Source organism: Mirounga angustirostris, unplaced genomic scaffold (genome assembly GCF_029215605.1).
Source record: "Mirounga angustirostris isolate CCGP_5_RB_7025 unplaced genomic scaffold, mMirAng1.0.hap1 SCAF_6, whole genome shotgun sequence".
Taxonomy (NCBI): domain Eukaryota; kingdom Metazoa; phylum Chordata; class Mammalia; order Carnivora; family Phocidae; genus Mirounga; species Mirounga angustirostris.
The window spans coordinates 34,019,099-34,038,228 of record NW_026991714.1 but is presented as its reverse complement, the minus strand read 5'-3'; the positions used below and the strand labels follow the sequence as shown (position 1 = coordinate 34,038,228).

The 19,130-nt window shown below is 53.5% G+C and overlaps 1 protein-coding gene across 5 annotated transcripts in view; it reads left to right on the top strand.

Annotated features, from left to right (window-relative positions):
- The first annotated feature begins 4,522 nt into the window (after positions 1–4,522).
- Positions 4,523–19,130, top strand: part of PLXNA2 (plexin A2) — a 211,432-nt gene continuing 196,824 nt past the window's right edge. For 2 of the 5 annotated variants that reach the window (XR_010412268.1, XM_064594097.1), the window contains exon 1: positions 4,525–5,235. The gene's annotated coding sequence lies outside the window, so the exon portion shown is untranslated. Of the gene's footprint in view, positions 5,236–19,130 lie in introns of all 5 variants that reach the window. The other 3 variants (XR_010412267.1, XR_010412266.1, XM_045877130.3) reach the window with 3 other exon arrangements.

The window sequence follows — 19,130 nt, the reverse complement described above, 5'->3', positions numbered from 1 at the left end:
TCTCCTCCCAGAGCAGCATACCAGATGGATGGAGGGAGGAGGGAACTTCGGGAAAGAGGGCGAGGTATACAGGACATGAGCTCCGCTTGTGGGAGGTTTAGCGAGAAAGGAGTGAAATCCTGCCTTGTTTGATCTGGAGCCTTAACAGGCTCGCTACTGTTTAAAGTACACAGGAAAGCGGGATTTGTGAAGAGATGAGAGGGGAGGCAAGAGGGGGGTGACATCTTTATGAATGGTACTGAGAATCCCAGAGCAGGTGCCCCGTGGCTGTGTCCTGGGCCTGTGTCCCCACGGCCCAGCCTGAGGCTCACCGCTCTGGCATCCCAGCAGCCTCGCCTCCATTCATGGGACTTGGCGCACGCACTCCAGTTTGGCCCGTCAGACCCATCTCTTTGTTCCTAACAATGGGGGGGGTAGAGGAGCCTGCCGCTTCTGCTGTGTGGCTGCCTGACCAGGGTCCACTGGGCGAAGGTGAGGTATGACATGGGAGACAGAGGGGCCCACCCACGAGGGGAACGTGTCCCTGCCTTGAAATGGGAAGACTCGGGGTGAGGGCACCTGAGAGATGATATGCGTTTGGAGTAGAGATAGCCCGAGTTGGTGGCGGCAGCGATGGCCCCAGCTTTGGCAGCTAGATGCAAGCCTGGTTACAGACCACGCACCACCCAAATGTCCCCCGTTGACATTGGCAAGTGTGAGACCCTGACCTCTGACCCCAGCGGTCCGAGCACACTGCGTCCCAGGCCCAGCCCCCATCCCACTCCAGGCACCCTAAATATATGCACACACACACTTGCAGGCAACGTTCCCATGCAAAACGCGGATGGCTTGCCACCCGCCCCCCTCCACCTCTGAAAAGGAGCAGACTTCATGCTGAAAGCCTGCCGAAGTATGGCTGGCTTCCAGCACCAAAAACACCTCTGGGGATCTGAGGGGCTACTGCGCTGGCGTCTATTTTCGGGGCTGGAGCTGGTGCAGTGGCCGAGAACTCCCTCTGGGGATCGGCTGGCTGCCCATTTGGGCCTCTTCTCCCCAACGTCTAAGGTTCGCTTTCCAGAGCCTGAGGAGGGCTGCTCAACCAGACTTGCCCTCTGCAGGAGAAATACTTACTCATTTCTCCCAGAAAAGAAGCTCAGCTCCATTTCTAGAATGCTGTTGCCTCGTCCTCTTCCACTTGTCTGATCTTCTTCCCCAAGTCACCCATCTAATGACAAGCAAAGAACAGGTAGGGGTGGGGGTGGGGGGCCCAGAATAACAGAGCGAAGCAGCCACAGATGATTTTGCAGGGGTGAGGCTTCAGGAGCACCGCCACTGGCCCAGGTGGGCGGGCTGGGGTGGAGGAGAACCCTGTTGAACTTATTAGGATTTTCCAAAGATGAGAATTTGGCATACGACAAACAGATGCCCATCCAACCATCCATCCATCCATCCATCCATTCATTCATGTGATAAGTATTTATTAAATACCCACTACTTGCCCAGAACTGTGCTGGGCTGTGACCGTCTGTCCCCGTGGAAATGAGGATGAACTACAAGGCATTGGCAGAGGCTCCATGAGTCCCCAGGGGCGATGGGTTTGACACCAGCTGGACAGGATGAAGAAGAAGACATCAAACTCGAGTTCCACGAAGACATAGACAGGTCTGAGGGTATGGAGCCTATTAGCATGATTATTAGCAAGATTTCTTTTTTTTTTTTTAAAGATTTTATTTATTTATTCATGAGAGAGAGAGAGAGAGTGAGGCAGAGGCAGAGGCAGAGGGAGAAGCAGGCTCCCCGCGGAGCAGGGAGCCCGATGTGGGACTCGATCCCAGGACCCTGGGATCATGACCTGAGCTGAAGGCAGATGCTTAACCGACTGAGCCACCCAGGCGTCCCATAGCATGATTTCTTTAAAAAGTATGTGAAGAGATAATCATGTACTGTATACAATTCCTTTAAAAAAAGAAATCTCATAAATGTACTGTTAATAAATAATATTTATGGAATGAATGAATGAATGAATGAATGAATGAATGAATGAATGAATACCCAGTGATCAAAGGGATGCGCTTAGTGGAGCACCTTTAAAGACTGAAAGCTCATGTATATTGTCATTGCCACATGGGATGTTATATTTAAATACAAACCATGAACTTGAGTTGTTCTTTTTTTATTCCCAAGATACATCGTTATAATTATGTGCTTAACTAATAAGATCCATATTTATTCTAGCTTATTGGGACTAAAAATATGAAAAAAATCTTTCCATTTTAATGATGCTAATAATTCTTCCAATGGTTTTACATAGATCCATTTTAATTCCATCAACTATGTGAAGATTGAAGGTAGAAACTCCCATCTTACAGATGGACATACTGAGGCCCAGAAATGTTAAGTGTGCTTCATCCAGGCGACAGCTCAGTAGACTGGATTAGTGTGCTTCTGGGGCTTATGCTGGCCATAGGTACTCCCATAACCTCACAGAACTCAGATCTTAGACCGTGTTCAGTGACAATGTGGAAACTTGGCGATATTGTGTTATGCTGCCTACAGTGTGTTCTTCCACCTGTCTTTTCTCTCTCTTCCCCTCCCTGCATTTGGGAAGCATGGGGGAGGCTGAGGAGGAAGGATGGGGTGAGTGGAGGGGTCTGTTTCATTTTATCCTGTCTTGCTCCTCATTCTAGGATTTATTTCTGGACCATGGGTGGGGGAGGAGGTATGAGACAATTATTTAAATCGTATTATAATCTTCCCAAGATGTGATTAAATCGAGGCATGGGGAAGAGATGTGACCCCCTTCCAGGGTCACACAACATTTGATTTAGAACCAGAAGGTCCTAGTTTTCAGCCTCAAGCTTTATCAATTGGATATTTTCAACCCTACCACTGGCTGTCTTGGGTGTAGCTGGCCAGACTGATGTTCCATGTTTCGATCAAATGGGAGAAATGTTGTTCTAAAATCTTCTAGCATCTTCTTCAAATCATATTCTTTAATAAATTGTGGTTTATATTCAGTCTACTCAGAGATAAGAGGGTAGACAAGACTGTCTGGATGGGGAGACAAGACCTACTTATAAAGAGAAATAAATAATAATATGGGGTAACTTATGATAATTGCCTGGAGGGATGCCAACAATAAATGCTAAAGTAGTTCAAAGAGAAAAGCAAGTATGGATCAGGGAAAACAGCTTAGACGGATTCTATGTGGCTCCACAGGACACACCAGGAATAACCAGTGAAAGTCACAGGGAGACAAATTTCAGCTAATTACAATGATGAAAGAACTTCTGAAGAATTAGTTAATTTCTGTGGATGAAGTAAAGCCTAGATTTTCCTACACACACATCCTACACTGTGTTGAATGGACGATTGTGCAAGACCACCGTTGAGTCTAAATTTCTAATTACCACCACCCTTTTTCTTAAGCTCCTGCTCAGAGAATTTCATGGACTCCCTCCAGGGCTCCCAGGAGTGATTTTTTTTTTTTTTTTTTTCCTGTTTATACCACTGAGGACTGTGGCCACCAGAGGGCAGTAGATGGAGCTTATCAGAACACTTGAACATGTTGAGTAAACTCGCCTGTGCTCTAATCGCGAGCAGGGACTACGCAGATCCTGCGAACTCACTGGGGTCTAGCTTGCAGGCCTCTTTCGGAAAGCCGCGTCCAGGCACTGCGGACATACTGAGACTCTATGGCACGGAATCAATGGTCGTAAAACCACCGAGGCATTGCCATTTGGAATCCAGAAACCTCTCACCTTAGGTTATTAAAATAAGTTATCTTACCCCCACCTCTGCTTGCCCTGCCAGGCAAGCTCCCTGGGCCTGGATATGGAAAGTGCCCCTCTGGTTCCCCCACGCTTGCCAGGTGCCCAGGATCCCTAATAGACCTGGAAACTTGAACTTCAGAGCAAAGCTCACCTTTGCATTATAAAAATAATAATTAATAATAACTTCAAACCTCATTTGACAGCTTGTTGGCTTTTTGAAATTCACTACCAGAGAAAATTTGCTCCCACGGATTCTGAGGCCCCCTTCTCAACCTCATCAGCCAAGGCCCGTTCCTCCCCACTCACCCCTCACTCAAATTAAAGATGAAGACGGAGGTGTGCAGGATGGGCGCGGTGACAGGTGATGCTAAGGCGGGGGGGGGGGGGGCATATCCCCACTGCCCTCACCCACTCTGCTGGCGTCCTGAGCTCCTCGCAAGGGGGCTACGCCAGCTGAGCTCACAGGGCCCCCACCGGAATCCCCAGGCCCTGGCAGATTTTCGTTGCCCCCTTGGCCACTTAAGGTGGCCGGTAGGTCCGGGCTGAGCTGGGCTCAGGGCGGGCAGCCCGGCGGCCTCCCGATGCCAAACCTGATTCTCCTTTGTTGACAGCTCGCCGAGGAGGCAGTCCGGGCGGGCGGGGGCGGGGGCAGGGGGCTGGCGGGCGCGGCGGTGCCAGCGGCGGGCGCGGGCGCGGCCGGCAGGGAGGGGGTTAACGCGCGCGGCCTCTATGATAATGAGCTGCATGGTAATATAGGGAGGCCGGCGCTGTGGGCTCAGCCGCCGCCGCCGCCACCACCACCACCGCCACCGCCACCGCCACCACCGCGGGAGCCGGAGCTGCCCGGCGCAGCGGCGTCCGCGCCAGACTGGAGCGGGAGGGTGGCCGAGCGCAGTTGCTGGGAATTTGTCAGCCCGGAGGGGGAGCGATCCGGAGAGAGACCCCGCGAGCTGGGGAGCGGTGGAGAGCGCGGGCGCCGGAGCGAGCCGAGCCAGCCCCGAAATAGATCTAGAAAGCCAGGTTCCTGGAGGAAATGGGACTGTGACCGAACCGGGGAGCAAGAGGGGAAGGAAGCGCCGGGCTTGCTGATGTCAGAGGAGCCCGGAAAGTCGCGCTGGAAAAATCCTAAGACAGCCGGGGCTCTGCTGCTTCCCCAGGAGAGACACGGCCAGCCACCCCCACACGTCCCCTCGGCGCCTCCGGGTTCCCCCCCGCGAGCCGGCGACAGCGCGCGGCGGGGCTGCTGCGGGGCGACGGGGGACTGAGGGGCGCGCGGACCGGAGACCGAGGGGCCACTTCAGGAATACAGATAAGTGGCTGGCGGCTGGACGTGGATTTTAATGAATTTGGACTCCATGTGGATTTGGTCGTCCCCGTGATTGCGAGCTGCGGGCAGCGAGAGGGGCAGCGCGCCGCCCTCGGCAGCCGGCGGCCGAGGCGGACCGGCCGGGAGCGGAAGGACAGACCGACGTCGGCGAGCTGGGTAAGCGGCGCCTGGGGCCGGGCGCTCCGAGTCGCCGGCGCCCTCCGCCCTCTCCCCGAGCGCGCGCCCGCCCGCCTGGTCGGGGTCCCGGCCCCGGGCACGGCGGCTCGGCCGCGGCGCGCGAGTCCCCGTGCGGGCTCGGCCACTTTCGCGGGCGGGAACGCGGCGTGCGCCGGGTGCGGGCGGACTCAGAGCCGCCGCCTCCCGCCCGGGGCTTCCCCGCCGGCCGCCGGCTCCTGGCGGGGAGGGCGCTCCGCGGCGCGTCTCTGCCGCGCACCTGCTGGCACTCTGCGGCTTTGGGGAGCACGGAGGCGGCGGGGCCGTCCCGATAGCTGGCGCCCAAAGCGGGCCTCGCTGGCACGAGCAAGGGAGCCCGAGGCCACTGTGGCCAGCGCTGGATTTGGGGGCCTGAGTCCCTGGCGGCCGCTGGTCGTTCCTTTGGATCAGGGGACTTGGGAATGGAAGGGGAATGCATCATCTGCGCGGGGTCCGTGAGGCTCAGGGAGCGAGTCCAAGGCACTGAGTGGGGCTAAGTGCTCCATGACCCTCTCTGTGCTCCCTCGTGGTCAAGCACCCATCAGCACCATCCTCTGGTTTGAGCAGCACGAGAGGGTTGGGGGCTGAAGCAGGAGATGGCCCAGGGTCCGAAAAGCTCCTTATAAACCATTCGAAAATATTTCCCTCCATGTGTTCCTTCTTGCCCCACCCCACAAGTGATGGAGGGATCTTAGAACATTCTAGCTCTTTTTATCCATCCCACAGGTAGTCTCTGTAAATATTAATCTTGGTCTGGGTGAGCAAAGAGAGTCACCGGAAACTGCCATTCCAGGTCCGTGACAAATGTCCACCTGTTCGGCATGACCCTTGCCCTAGGAGGAGCTGCTTGCTCAAACTCAGCTCTAAGTGAGAGATGATGGGGGGTGAGGTGGGTAAAAGACTTGGAGTGCTAGGTCCGTTAAGAGTCTAGGAATGACAGCCCCATGAAATGGGCCATGGAATCTGATCAGGTCTCCTGTAGGAATGTAAGATCCTAGGGTGATAGTCGCATACCAGAAGTGTCTATGAAAGGGACATAGGGACCGGACCAGTTGGGGGGGGGGGTACCAGCTGTAGCTTGTGGCAGTGGTTTGGGGCTCTAGCAGCTCAGAGGAACCCACACAGATGTGGGGATCCATTCATTCCCTTCCTGCTATTCACAAGCACAGTGGACAAGGTTTGTGAGCAGTTAAGATGGGTATCTGGGCTGGGCTGGTCGTTTTAAGACGAGGAGTCAAGTTCAGCCCTCCCCTCCCCAACACAGAAGCAGGCTCCTGTCTTGCTGGGCTTCTTTCCCAGACCTTGAAACTTCATTCTTCCCTCTGGGCAGGCTTTGGATTCTGGGGCCTTCAACAGAGCGACAGAGCCCTAGAAGAGATGGCTCTGGCTGGAGGAATTCTGCTCTTCCTAATTGAAATGCACAAGTTTTGTGCAATCACCCCAGAAAGCTCCTGGAGTTGCTAGCAGCCCTCTCTCCTCTGACCTCCCTACAAGAGAGGAGCATTCATTAACTTCCCCCTCACCTCACACAGCACCATTTGAAATAATTACCTGTGAGCTGTCCCTAGGGGGTGGTGATGGGGGGCCAGTGTGGAGTGAGGGGAGAGGGTAGGGAACCTAGGAAACTGAGAGAGATCTGTCAAGATATCCTAGCGAGGTGGTTTTTCTTTTCCATTCTTCCACCTGGCATTTCCGCCTTTTGCCCGACCCTTCCTCATCCCAGAACTTGCCCTCCCTGCGTTACCTGAAAGAGCCTTTCCCTCTTCGGGGACCCGCTGATAAAGGGAGAGCAATGCAGGCTGCCCTCTCTGCTCCCTCACCGTCCTCAGCAAATTGCATTAGAACGGGGCAAATTGGCTTGCAAAGCAGTTAAATGGAAATGACATTTGGAGTGATGTGCAGTGGGGATGCTGCTAAGGATCAGCAGGATCCAAAGGGGTAAAGTAAAGTACCAGAAGGTCTCCTCTGCCCAGGGGTCATGAATCTGGCAGAAGAATCCCCCCCCCCGGCCCTTCTCTTTAACAGAACGGGAGGATTGGGGTACCCCACAGTCTGGAGCAGGGCAGAGGGGCTGGTTGGCCTTTCAACCCACGTCCAAATGAAGAGCAAACGGTGGTGTTGCACGTCCATCCCCCAAAAGAAACCATGTCGTTATAAGGTCGGTGACCCCCCTTTCAGAGCTGGCCTAAGTACCTATCCCTGTCCCCAAAGAGCTGGGGAGCATTCACCCTCCCCAACATGCTTGACCATCAAAAGCTGCAGGTGTAGTAAATGTGTAAGTTCCCCATCTGGTATGCTGAAGTCTGTGCTTAAAATGAGGTGAACAAGAAAACCCTCCAAGAACAGCTACTTCTCCACTAGGCCCCTTTCCCATTTGTGAATACTTCTGATGATTCCGTTAATCTTTATTTCATGGGTAAGATACCAGAAAGCACAGGTGCAGGAGGGGCAAGGAGGGCCACAGTTAAGTATATAAGGCACCAGCCAGCAGCGGTGGAAACGCACCCGTTCAGGTGCTGTGGAATATTTACAGTGCTGAGTTCTCACTGTTTGGGGGTTTATAGTCTCTATCCTGCCTCCTTTCCTGCAGCTGCCGCCCCAAGATACGAGGTTTGTTGTGGGGGGAGGCGGTTCCTGTCCCCGGCAGCAACAGCCGCCCCCCAGCCCCCCAGCTGTCTCTCCACATTGCCACACAGCTGTCTCCACACACACAGACGGGGGCCCCATATACTTCTGCCCATCGTGGCAAATGGAGAGGTAAGGAGCTCCAAGCCCAGCCAGAGCCCCTACCCCCACCCCACCCCCCATTCTTGATTGTAAAGAGCCCAGAGCATTGTGTTACAGTCTGTTAGCTACAAATAATTCAGGACTGTCCACAGAGAACCTGGTGGCAACAGGCTTGGAGGTGCTGTTGCTTTCCTGCTCGTCTGCACCCCCAGCCCCATCGCCACCACCCTCACCCAGGGGCAGTCTGCTATCAATTCATTATATGTGAATATAATATCTCTTTCTCCCCTCCACATATGCTCAGCTCCAACAATGATGAATGGAACAGTTTTTTCACTTAGTTACAAAGATTTCATGCCTGATTAGAGTAAATGAAGGCTGGGTGTGCATCCACTTCTTTTTTGGTCATTTCTAAAGGTGAGCCCTGCAGAGACAGAGAAAGGCAGTTCTTTGCGGGGTCAAACGGCTGGTCCCAAGGCGCCCTGGGAGGGACGGTTGGTAAGAATGGGACACCCCTTTTCTCCTCGGCTTAGCCCTCAGGCTCTCCGGGGCCCCACTCCCTGGCACTGGGGCATATGGAACCTCTTTATCTAGCTCCACACTGTTCCATCTGGAATTCAAGGGCAGAAATAGAGGCGAGAAAGTTCTTTGTCGGGGAGCGGGGTCCCTACTGGGCAAGAGTGTAAAGGAAGAGGAGGAGGGGAGGGTGAGAGCTGAAAGAGAAAGCTTAGGCCTGAGCAGTGCAGAAGTTCCCGGCTCCTACAGTTGGTTAACCATTAACCCCCTGCCCTGCCTTGGCCAGGTCTCCCGCTTGGGGGAAAAGATCAGTCTCAGAAACCCAGAAGCCCAGCAGGTGTTCCCTGCAGCCCCCTCTGGCTCAGCAGAACATGTGCGCCATCTCCCCTCCTTGCTCCAGCCAGAGGCTCAGTCCTAGCCCCCACCCCCCCCTCCCCTTCCCTGGCAGGGGCACCCTCTTCCCACCCCCTGTCCCTTCACCCAGGCATTGCCTACTGTTTCATGGCAGCATGCCTCTCAGCGACCAGGAAGTAGGGGGGCTGGTGGGGAGAAGTGATAGAGGGGAGCAGGCTGGTTCCACTCAAGACCCCAAAGCCGGAGCGCCAAGCTCAGGTTCAATAATGTTCCAAACATATGTATCAACCCACAGGGCCCAGGTTTGCTTGGGGCATGGAGTAGGGGAGAGTTTCTGTGCAAGTTTCCTTCTCCTCCAGGAACACTGGGTTGTCCTGGTGCTTCTGTGATCTGGCTGGCGGGTCCCTGTTCAGGCTCTCTGAGAGTGGGTCATTTGATCCAAGGCCATGTCAGAGCATTTCCAGTTCATCAGACCTGGCGTCTTGAACTTCAGAAGGAAAAAAAAAAAAAAAGCCAGCCGATGAACCAAGCATGCAGACTGACAAGATGCAAGGCAAAGGCACACGTGGAAAGCCCGAGTCCAGATGTAGGAACAGTCGCAGACACACAGAGAAGCAGGGTGACGGGGAAGGAAGATAAGGACAGAGAGACTGAGAGTGTGAACGGGGCACAAAGAGCTGAGAGCAAACACAGAAAACAAGTGGGAAAGAACAGTCTAGGCAGAAGGGAGCTCTGCTCCGTCTTCCCAGGCAAGGGGAGGCTCCATCTGGGCTGCAGGGGGATGCTGAAGTAGCAGGTTATCTCCACTAGAGGGGGCTCTTGAAAACCAGGCTTGGCCCTAAACAGTGGTTTTTGTGCTTTTTTTTTTTTTTCTTTGAGAAGAAAAAAAAATAGATATATTAGAAACTCCCAGCTGTCACTACCCAGAGACTACAACTGGTAGGGTCCTATTGCCAGTGGGACCTCTGGGCCGCCGTCTGGGAAAGGCGTCTGCCGCATTAAGTGGCGGTGCCCCAGCCGGGTGCGCAGCTAGGGAGAGGCCTGCCCGGGCAGGATGCGTCTGGGGTTGGGCCCTGGGGAGGGGGGTGCAGTCTCGAGTTAGCAATCTGCTGGCCTGCCCGCCAAGAGGCTCCTGCCTTTCTTTATCAGCAGCAGAAGTTCTTGGCCCAAGCCCAGGACTTCACATGCCTGCCCCCCCACACCCCCTTCCAGCTCCCTAAATGTGGATTTTTGAGATCCTCCCAGGTGGTGGCAAAACTGCTCCTGAGGAGACTTTTTTAGAAAGACTTTTCAGGAACTGAACGCATGTCAACGTTGTATCGCTGATTTAATCTTTGTCTTCATATTCTCTGTGGGAGCCTTTCTCTGAATCATAATTCCCCCCTTTCATTTCAGCAGAGGACAGTATGGACAGGGAATGGAGTCCAGACGCTTTTCTCATCTGAGGAGATAATAACTGTCTAACGGGGTCTGGAAAAAGATTGAAGTTTGGGGACAGGCAGGGGGCCAGAGAGTCACATCTTTTCAGATCTGATACCAGCCTCTGATGCCTCATCTTCGTTTCCCTTTGGCTCCTATTTACCTGGGGTCAAGCGGAGGGAGGGAAGGGAGGAGCGAGAAAAGAAAAAAGAAAAACAAGATAAATGTATCATGTTCTGAAAGTTTAATCCTGCTTTTCCTTGGCTAAAATTACTTTCGGTGTGAGAGATAAAAGGCAGTGGAGTTGCCCTAGGAAAATTCAACTTGTCTTTGAGAAGGAAGAGGGGAGGGATCCTGGGTCTCAGCGTGAACAGCCCTTGAATGAACCTCTTTCCTCCATGCCCCCCACAACAAGTTCTCTCTGAAGCTGAGAGAGAGAGGGAGAGGGAGGACGGAGGTGCCTCCAGGGCTTGTCTGCACCGTCAGGGAGCTCACGCCAGGCTTGCTCTTCCTGTCTTTAAGCACCCTCCCTTCCCACCTTAGTTGCTTGTTTGGGTTTGCAGGGGACAGAAGAGGGGATGAGGGAGAACCCCAGGACACCCCTCCAACTTTACCCTTGGTATATGGATTGGTACACCACCCATCTTGCCCTTGCACTGAACCAAATAGGAAGACACCCAAAGCAGAAATTGGGATCCATTTACGTTTAAACAAACAGAAGTGGATCACTTCTTTGTGCAGTGCTAGCAATGTGTTAGCTCCAAAACAAAGATGGAAGAGTAAGAGATCATCCCTGCAAGGAACAGTAGGTTGCAGGGATGGGGGAATTACCTAAGCCAAGGATCCTCCAAGGAAACTTTAGTATAAGGCAGGATGGAGTTAACCGGTCTACTGGAGGGGCCAGGGAAGTGAAGGCACAGAAGCTCCTGGAAGCTTTGGCTCTGGTCCGTGGAAGGTGTAGATTTCCAGGAGAGAGACTCATACGCCGACAATTTTGGTTGACTGTCAAGAATGACTGTCTAACATTGTCCCATCCCTCAGCTTCTCAGAACTACCCGATTCCCCTCATTCTCTGGGATTTTCAACGGACAGCCACGTTGTTGTTTTCTGTTAGTCAACATCCGAGAGCAAGCTCTCCATGGCCCACACTCCTGAGGGCTTTCCACATTGCATTCTATGCAAATTGCATCCCTTTCCGGTCCTCTTGAGCTGGCGGCAGAATGCCCACGTGGTTCATCAGGAAGTGTTATTACTCATTGGTGTTCACATTTCAGTGTCCAGAATCCTGCTGTTAACTCACCCACTCTTACCTGAATGAACTCATTAAATGGATCAGACACAAGAGGAAAAAAAAAAAGTTTGGATTTTACCTCCACACCTTGGCTGGGCAGGCAAGCCAAGTCCACCAGTCACCTCTGCCCTGTTTCCTACCTTGGAGAAGGAACCAGTATCTTTTTAAGGTTTCTGTCCAGAAAGAAGGCAGGGAGGATGAATGGAAAGAGGCTCAAAGGAGGAAGATTTCAACTCAATGAAAAAACTTTATCCAATCCAGTAGTGGATGGCCATACTCTCCTTGCATCTTAAAATGGTCACATAAGATCTGGGGTAGGCAGACCCTGCATTGGGATGGGGGGCATGTTTGGAACTTCAAGAGGCCCTTGATCTATGCATATATATGTAAATATATGTATATTTGTGTGTATATGATATATACGTGTGTGTGTGTGTGTGTGTGTGTGTGAAGAGAGAAGTTTATGCTACCCCCCGCCAAATGTACGGAACCACTAGACTCTAGTGTCTGGGGCCTCTTCCTGTCCTCCTTTTCTGCTTTCAGCTCTCGTTGTGGGACTAACCCAGCACCTGTCCCATGTCCCAAAGTCATAGGCCACTCACTCTCAGGATAAACGAGAAATCCAGGGACAAGACAGTCTCAGAAGGTCAGGGAAGCCCAGGCTTTGTCATTGCTCTGCGACTCTGGACAAACTATAGAACTTCTCTGAGCAGAGGCTCCTCCCGTTAAGGGCGAGAGGGAAGGTTCAGGAGGAGAGGAAAAGGAGGTAAAAAGTCCCTGCCTGCCCTGTAAAGGCAGGGGGACCAGAGAGCAGACAGAAGTGGCAAGAGGGGATGTTGCTGCTTTGAAGTGGTTTCCTGCTTCATAAAAGCGAAAGGCCTCGGCTGGGCTGGGTAAATATTACGTTGGCCTCTGACCTCCCACCTCCCTTGACTGCTCCCCTGGCTTCCCTTTTTTTTTTTTTTTTTTCCTCCTGAGCAACAGAGATACCTGAGGGAGAAGAGGCTACTTTCTCAACTTCAGGGTCCTCAGCAGGAGCCTTGGTCAAAGCCAGACAGGAAGACCAGGCTCCTTCCCTGTCCCCAGACATGAGAGCCCTCTTCTGAGTCAGCAAGCTCTACCTGCTCTCCGCACACGCCATGTTGGCCGGTGGTGGTGGTGGTGCATTTCCAGAGACAGTGGGGTCAGGACCTCACAGTCGCCTGATAGGACTGGCCTGCCCACCCTCACCCCAGCCACCTAGACCTTCCTGCCAAGTCCTTTGACATTCTGTGGAATGAAAACCCACACCAAATGAACACATTTCAAGTCTACCACCCCATTCTGAGGAATCCCCCAGGGTGTGGAGCCCTTCAGCTTTCTGGACCAGAGGACCCAGCTCTGAGACACTTGGGGGGAATGATGTGAATTGCATGTGTCACTGGGAGGCCACACCTGGCACCCTTGTGTAGGAGGCTTGGACGCCCCCCCGAGAAGGGTGTCAGAACAGATGGCCAGGAAGAGTCTGGTGTCAGAGTCAGGTCCTAATGCACAGGAACAAAGGGCCTTCCCTCACACTTGTCACTTTTCCCTCTTCCTGAAAGACTCCTCACCTGCCCACTGGGGCTTATCCACCATTTGCTCTCTGATCACGGGAGGGAGGCAAGAGGGAGCCGTAAGACCCTCTAGGAGAGTCAGCTCCTGCCCCTAATCTTGTACCTCAGTTTCTCCATCTGTACAGCGGGAACGAATGCTTTTCATGACTACCCAAGCACCCTCACTTCCCTTTGTTTCTGGAGCCAGGCATAGGGAGATAGTTAGGGGATTTGGAAAAATGACAATTGTTGCAAATGTGCAAAACTATTCTAAAATTTGGAGCAGGAATAAAGCCAAGCTAGGGACATTTTTCTCCTCCTCTCTCCCTCTCTCTCCCCCTCTCTGAATTTGTTTGGAACTTTCTGAGAAAGTAAGATTTTATTTAAAAGAAATCTATATGCTAAAGGTTCTTATATATAAAAATAGATAAAAGTCTCAGTGGAGACTGGAAACTGAGAGGAAAGGAAGTAGTGATCCTGGCATTGGGGCCACATGCCTGGCTCATGGGTAACACTTAACCAGTGGGGCTGGATTTTGGATTCTGAATGTGCTACCCTTAGGGTTTCAGTGGCTTTGGCTTTAAGAGTTGAGATGAATGATACTGTCATAGAACTGGTAAGTTGGCATATTTCTGGGAGTCAGCCTCCCATGGCAGGAGAAGGGGCAGATCTCATGGGCCTCTGGCTGCCTGCCTGCAATAAGGCTTGCATCTCTCCTACAGTGAGAGCGCCTCAGAGCGTGAGTATTAATGGGGCAGACTCAGCATGAAGGGCATTAGCAGGAGCTGGGTCCCAGAGCCCACGCTGGACCCTGGGCCTTAAGGATTAGATCATTGGACAGAACAGGAGGATGGCTGGTGAGGTGCATCAGCTGTCATCTCTTAGCCCAAGCAGCACCCCCCCATCCAGCTGAGGCACAAGGAGCCTTGTCCCCTTTTGGAAGCGCAGAGCACGGGAAGGCCCTGGAAGGAGAGAATCCTATGCATTGACAGCACTGCCCAAGAACCAGCTGTGGAAAATGAGTCTGACGAGGTGCCTTGATTTTTTTTTTTTTTTTTTTTTTTTTGTAAATCACTTTTGAGAAAACAACTTGAATTACAAAAGAAATGGGTGTTATATGTAGAATACCTGGAAATTGTCTCTGAGTATCTGAGAGCAGCTTTTACTCTGGCTCATATCATAGATGTGAAACCCGAGTCCAAACCAGGTGAGTAGAAGGCCCTGAGCAGTCACACAGCGAGTGGCCATTCACGGCCCTCTGTGGGCAAGGAGGTGTGTTTGCCCCAGCCTAACCCAGCACTCTTGAGCCCTTAGCCACGTTCTCTTCCAGTCTCTCAGTTCCCAGCTCTGCCCAGCGACCTCCCCCGTCTCTCTCTCTGTCTCTCTGAAGATTTTATTTATTTATTGAGAGAGAGTGAGCACACAGAGGGAGAGGGAGAAGCAAGCTCCCCACTGAGAAGGGAGCCTGATTCAGGGCTCCATCCCAGGACCCTGGGATCATGACCTGAGCCAAAGGCAGACACTTAACCGACTCAGCCACCCACGCGCCTCTCTCTCTCTCTCTCTCCCCCCCTCCCTCAGGCTTGAGCAGGCAGGCACCTCACGGTGAAGCAGTAGTCCCTGAGAACCAGTGTCTCCCCCTCTCTGCCAGTCTGCGGGCGCTAGGATACCCAGACTGCCTCTCCGTGGAGCTGCACAGTATGGTGGAGACAGGCCCCCCTCTTTTCAATTGCTCCAACCAGCTTTCCTCCATCCCCTGCAAGCCTTGCTATTTGCACAGTCAATGGCTCTGGCAAGGCCAGGCCGCCCCTCCCTCCCCGAGAGGCACTGTGGGCACTGTTTGTGTCTCGGTCTCTATGGACTCAGCATTCACCACTTGAAGAGGGTGAGACAACAATGGCCAGAGCAGCTGCCTGCCGACAGGGCTGCCGGGGAGGCTGCCGGGGAGCGGCAGGCCCTCCAGACTTTGTGCACCATGCACCTGTGAGCTTTCTCAAGCAGCCAGGGCCAATGCAGAGGGAATGAGCAGGGCAACCGGGATCCAGAGGACCTGGTCCAGGCCACCTGATTGGCTCTCTCCGCATGCCCGCAGCTTTCTTGGCCGAGCCTTCTACCAGCTGTGTAGTCCCTCAGGGCCTGGAGGAAAAAGCAGGGTCCCGGCCCCTGGGAAGCTGCCATTTTTAGCCTCAGGACAGGAAGAGGCAGGGACATTTGCCCAGGTAGAAAAAGACAGGGACGCTCCGCCAGGAGCCTGCCCCCAGGTAGAAGAAAGGTACATTACTTGCAGAGATTGAAGTTGGCGCAATATGATTTCATTTGATTGAACGTGCAATTATTGAATATGTGCTGTGTGCCAAGTGTTCTGGGAGGAAGGCATGTCCCTGTCCAGGCTCGTGACAGGCTTGCAATGTGGCAAAGGAGGCAGGGGATGCACAGAAATGATGCTTGTACAAGTTCAGTGTAAGTACTGTAGGGGGGCACAAGAGAGAGGGATTAACCAGAGCCATCTGATCAGAAGGGGACCTCCAGGGAGGGAATGAGCCCTACTGCATTTGGGGAATTTAAACAGAGGTTGGAGGATGACAGCCGGATCTCAAGAAGGGATTCCTCTGTGGAGCAGAAAGGGACAATGGGTGATGGCTGAGATCCCCACCCACTTCCAGGCCTTGTAACCTGGAGTCCCTGTTTGCTGCTCGGTAAATACAACGGAGGGAAAAGGCCCTGTTGGAAGTGAAGTGGAGTGTTGGCCCGGGCTCGTGAGAATGACCCGCAGCTGCTGGCCTTAATTTCACAGCAAACAGAGCGGGTTCTCACCCCTCCACCCCCACAACTCCCCTCCGAGCAGGGTGCCAGCAAGGCTAGGCTGGGCTAAGCCCCGGAGCCAGAATTCTCATAATCACATGAAAGTGAGCGCTCCGTCCACAAGCAGGAGCAGACCCGCGGAACGGAGTCTTGGAGTCTTGGTCAGCTCTCTGCTTACACAGCTCTAACTTCTAATCATTGTCATAAACAGGATGGAAGCAGCTGCTCACTCCAGTCTATTATCAGCTTGGTTGGAGACAGAGAAATTTAAATGACAGTACGATGCTTAGCAAAGAAACGAAAGTCGGTGTTAAAAATAAAGAAAACAAGACAGCTCATTTCATCGAAATGGAAGGGTTATTAAACAGCCCCGAATTAATCAGTGATGTGCCAGGGCTGGGAATTGAAGAGCAGCAGGGCCAGGGTAGAGAGCTGGGAGAAGGTGGGTGGGAGAGACGTCCTGGGGCAGGTAGGCACTGCCTGGTCTCTCCTCTCGGGCTGCCTGCCGGGACTGGGGGAACTGGGTGGGTCTTCAGAGGGGCAGGGGCAGCTAATTCTCTGCCCCACAGATAAGAGCGGGTAGGAGGCCCTGCGGACTTTGGTATCCCAGCCTCTCTCCTTACAAAGTCCTGCTTCTGGAATCTTTCCATCAGCTACCCGCCACGCCAGCCCTGGGGGCTGTCTCCAGCCCTGCGCCTTCCCACCAGCCAGGGCTGGGTGGGAGCCCAATGGCTTTCTGTGGGTGGCCAGAAGCTCCCCACCAGGCCTTTCCCTCTCTCCCAGGGAGTGTTCGCAAGATCTCAACTCTGAGTTGAGCTCCTGATACCCCACCCCCATTCCAAAGGGCATCCCGAGTATGACCAGGCTGTCCCTCACAGGCTGTGGGAGGGGTACGCCAATGACATAGCATATGGGGCATTCTTAGTGAGCTCTAATATCACTGCACAAATGGCAGTTTCTATTACATGGGCGGGGGGGAGGGTGTCCTGGGTCCTGAGAACACAACAGCAGAAGAAAGGTTTCCCAGAGGGCACAGAATGGGTCTGGTAGAGAAGCAGACCTGCTCACACCTTGGCGGGGCCGTGGGAGGGGAGGCCGTGGCAGGGGAGGCCGTGGCCGAGCCCATCTGCATGCACGTGTGCACCCATCCGGCTGTGCAACATGTTGGATCTTGAATCAATCATTCCGAGAGCATTTTCTCTGCTCTTTGGCCTCCACATTCTTTCTCTTCACCCCTCCCTCCCTCCTGCTTCCCTCCTGGCTGTTTACCCTTTTCCAGGCTCTTCTCTCACACCCCATTCATCATCTGGGGCCAGATTCTCACTCAGGGAGTTCTTTTCATCTCCTGGCCCAGGTTCCCCCCCCCCCCCCCATGCTGCACCAGCCTGCATTCCCCCCGCTTTCCCTCCAGCACATTCTTCTCTCCCCGTGTCAGCCTCTCTGATAACCGTGTCCTTCACTTTCCCTCCCAAGAGGGCTGGGGTCCTAGACATCGTGAGCTGATAGGATGACAAGGGTCTCAACCGAGGGGCTGATGCCGCTCCAGGGGGGTAGGGGTCCTGCAGACCGCGTGCTTGTGCATCTTGGCACCGACAAGCCCCCTCAGTGGACGGAACTCTTTCCGGATTGGCAAACCCCTCCTGGTCCACATGTGTCCCTTTTATCCAGCTCCAGAGCACTCCTCCTGCTCCGTGTGCAGGGGTGTGAACGTGCCTGTTACTTAAGAGCGGCTGCCTGGCAGCTTGGGATCTTTTCGGCAGGAGCTCAGAGTCTCAGACAAAGAGAGGAGAAGAATAGAGACTGAAGGTGGGAAGGTACAGGGTGGGGACACAGCCTGCTTAAGAAGCTTCCTCTTAAAAAGGAGTTACAACTTTTTATACAAAGGCTGGCTGTCAGTTCAGAAGAGCACAGGAGAGGAGGATCAGGCGGGGGGACTTCACCCCACATGCTGGCCAGACCTGGTATGGGACGAGTCCAGCGAATGCGGAGCTCGAGGCCAGAGACCGTCCTCAGCATGGACTCCTCCTCCTCCTCCCAAGGGCTGACTTTCCTCTTTCCTCCTTCTCTCCCTCTCTCCTGCCAAGGGCACCTGGATGAATCACCAAGAGTAGCAGAAGTGCCCTTAAATCACCGTTGAGGTCAGAGGAAGTGGGGGGTGAGTTGGAAAGCGTGGGGCCCAGGGAACTGGGGAGAAAAGCAACAAGGGACCAGGGGCACCCAGGTCCTCCTGAGAGGCCAGAGCCTCGAGAGCTTCCCCGTCCTAAGAATCTCGGTCACCTGGCTAACCAGAGCCTCCAGCCTTTGTCACCAGCGCATACTGGGCAGCCAGTTGCTGCCAAGGAGGTGATGTCCTTGTGCAGTGTTTCTCCAAAAACAGAAACAAGAGTCACTGGTGTTTATCCAAAGCAATGGAGTTTGCGGAACACTTTCCACATCCATTGTCTCGTGGATTCTCACCACAGCTCTGCGAGGTGTCCTTCCACAGCTGGGAAACCAGGGCCCCGAAAGGTTAAATAACAGGTTCAAGGTCAGCGAATTAGGAAGTGGTTAAGCGAGACCAGAGCCCAGGTCTGTCCCCAAAGCCCACAGTGTCTTCCCTCTGCCTGCTGCCTGGCCACACACACCATTTGACCCCCTTACAGAAGAGCCCTGTTCCGGAGCCTTCCGAGGGGATTCTCACCCCACCCCACTCTGCGCTTGATCACTCTTGCTGTCAGTTGGCCGTGTATTATACACATTTTGTGTGATCTTTGAACTTGTTCAATTTGTGTCTTTGGAGCTCTCTTGCCTTTTCCTGCATGAGCTCTGTCTGTGTTGTGTCCTTCACTGACAGAGCGGGTGCCCCGGCCCCATTCTTCTTCATCCTTCTGCCCACCTCATCCACCTCTCAGTGACATTTGCTCTTTCCCCAGCGGGTTCAAGATGAACCTTCCCAAACGGTTCATCCCTTCTTCATTACCTCCGTCAGTTATGGCAAATCGTTGAGCCAAGCGTGTTCACACCTCGTCTAAGGGCAGACTAGTCGCTGAGAAAAGCACATGAGCCATCCCCATGTCCGCTCTCCCCTGCTCTGAGCACAGAACTGAGTGAGAGGCATCATGCTACCCCTGAATGGGATGCCAAAGAGCACAGGGATTATTCCTGCACTCTTACCTGGGAGCCTCTAATTCGACGGA